Source organism: Schistocerca serialis, unplaced genomic scaffold, assembly GCF_023864345.2.
Source record: "Schistocerca serialis cubense isolate TAMUIC-IGC-003099 unplaced genomic scaffold, iqSchSeri2.2 HiC_scaffold_1080, whole genome shotgun sequence".
Lineage (NCBI taxonomy): Eukaryota > Metazoa > Arthropoda > Insecta > Orthoptera > Acrididae > Schistocerca > Schistocerca serialis.
In genome coordinates, this window is record NW_026047273.1 from 45,043 (window position 1) to 47,500 (window position 2,458).

Here is a 2,458-nt window from a genome sequence, read left to right on the forward strand (position 1 = left end):
TGTACTGAATGATACATCGTGGCCCATGTGACCGTATGACGACAGCGCCTAGCAACGGCGGACCATACAGTCCAAATATTGTGCACGCAGCTACGTGTCGTCTCCCTATAAGAGCTGGATTGCAGTGTGGTACGCCATACAGACGTGTGGGAGGAACGGACGCCCTGGATGGCGATCAGCATGAGCAGTCTGTTGATGTAGTGGAGCGTGTATTCGGACGTAGTCGTCTCTTCTCACACACCGTGATAGCATGTTGCACCGCGTTCCACATCTGCGACATGCTGCAGAGGCGGGCTGACAGTCGTTCGCGCAATGGACACCGCATACGTACGGGGTCTACCTTCCACGTGTTCTCTAGGCGTGCACATGTTGTTGCGTCTATGTGGGCAGACGTAGTGTGTTGTGACACCTGACACAGGCATGCAATACTCGTTGCAAATGGCGATGGACGTGTACGTTTGCTGGTGACGTTACGCAAATGAACAACCGGTAACCCGTTGTGGTGCGGTTGTTCTCGCTAGAGGTGAATCAGTGTTGGCGACGATCGGTCGAGCTATTAACCGGTTGTTTCAGGGATACCCACCATGCCCACGAACGTGAAAGGGGACCCACCATGCCCACGAACGTGAAAGGGGATCTGGGTGTGAGGCGATACGCGGCGGTGGCTGGGTGGGACCGTCCCCGGCCGGTGAGGGGGGGCCGCCCGGCGTGCTGGCAGCGCGGTGCGTGGGCGCACGCGCTACAGCCGGCTGGTGGGGGCGGCCGGTGGCAGGCGCGCCGGCCGACGGACGCGGCAGGCGGCGCAGCTGCGCGCCGGCGCCCCCTGCTCGCGGCGCCTTGCGGCCAAAGTAGGTCCTCGCGGGCCCGGTGCGAAGCGCGGTGGCCATCTGCAGTGTGCTGGTCCGATTGAGGACTTTGTGCGCTGAGGATGCGCCGCCGCCCGGCGCTCGGCGCCGCGACGCCGTCTGCTGCTCGGTCGCCCCAGCGGTTCTCGCAGGTGGTTTGTATCGCAGCTGTGCGGACGTGTTGGCGCGTGCGCTGTGCTGGGAGAGTTCGCTTCGGCACCCAAGTAGGGCTTTTGTCCTTCTGTGGCGCTGGCGTTGGAGCTGCCGGTCACCGTAGGTGGCGCGTGTTGTCTCCCGCCGGCAATGCCACGACAGCACGCTCCCGGGCCTCTGTCGGCAGCGGCAAGCTCAGTTGGGAGCACGGGTGGTCGCACCTAAAGCGTCTACTCGCCTAACTCCGGGCGATTGCGCCTCTCTCGAACCCGACCAAGTACTTAGGACGGCGCTGCGCGCCGCCGGGACCTGAGAGGGTTTCGAGGTGTGTTGTGCAGGGGAGCTCAGCCTCCTCCTGTTTGCAGAATAATTGAGCGGACGCTTGCGTGTTCGCGCGGGCCCCCGGGACACACTCCCGGGCGGCCGGCTGCTCAGCTCTAGTTGACGCAGCTCCCTGGTTGATCCTGCCAGTAGTCATATGCTTGTCTCAAAGATTAAGCCATGCATGTCTCAGTACAAGCCGCATTAAGGTGAAACCGCGAATGGCTCATTAAATCAGTTATGGTTCCTTAGATCGTACCCACGTTACTTGGATAACTGTGGTAATTCTAGAGCTAATACATGCAAACAGAGTCCCGACCAGAGATGGAAGGGACGCTTTTATTAGATCAAAACCAATCGGTCGGCTCGTCCGGTCCGTTTGCCTTGGTGACTCTGAATAACTTAGGGCTGATCGCACGGTCCTCGTACCGGCGACGCATCTTTCAAATGTCTGCCTTATCAACTGTCGATGGTAGGTTCTGCGCCTACCATGGTTGTAACGGGTAACGGGGAATCAGGGTTCGATTCCGGAGAGGGAGCCTGAGAAACGGCTACCACATCCAAGGAAGGCAGCAGGCGCGCAAATTACCCACTCCCGGCACGGGGAGGTAGTGACGAAAAATAACGATACGGGACTCATCCGAGGCCCCGTAATCGGAATGAGTACACTTTAAATCCTTTAACGAGTATCTATTGGAGGGCAAGTCTGGTGCCAGCAGCCGCGGTAATTCCAGCTCCAATAGCGTATATTAAAGTTGTTGCGGTTAAAAAGCTCGTAGTTGGATTTGTGTCCCACGCTGTTGGTTCACCGCCCGTCGGTGTTTAACTGGCATGTATCGTGGGACGTCCTGCCGGTGGGGCGAGCCGAAGGCGTGCGACCGCCTCGTGCGTGCTCGTGCGTCCCGAGGCGGACCCCGTTGAAATCCTACCAGGGTGCTCTTTATTGAGTGTCTCGGTGGGCCGGCACGTTTACTTTGAACAAATTAGAGTGCTTAAAGCAGGCAAGCCCGCCTGAATACTGTGTGCATGGAATAATGGAATAGGACCTCGGTTCTATTTTGTTGGTTTTCGGAACCCGAGGTAATGATTAATAGGGACAGGCGGGGGCATTCGTATTGCGACGTTAGAGGTGAAATTCT

At 58.4% G+C, this 2,458-nt stretch overlaps 1 non-coding gene across 1 annotated transcript in view; it reads left to right on the forward strand.

Moving 5' to 3' along the window:
- The first annotated feature begins 1,449 nt into the window (after window positions 1–1,449).
- The window catches only part of LOC126431194 (small subunit ribosomal RNA), a 1,909-nt gene continuing 900 nt past the window's right edge, over window positions 1,450–2,458 (forward strand). The window contains exon 1 of the ribosomal RNA XR_007577510.1: window positions 1,450–2,458. This exon is cut by the window's right edge and continues 900 nt beyond it. This is a non-coding gene — a ribosomal RNA (small subunit ribosomal RNA).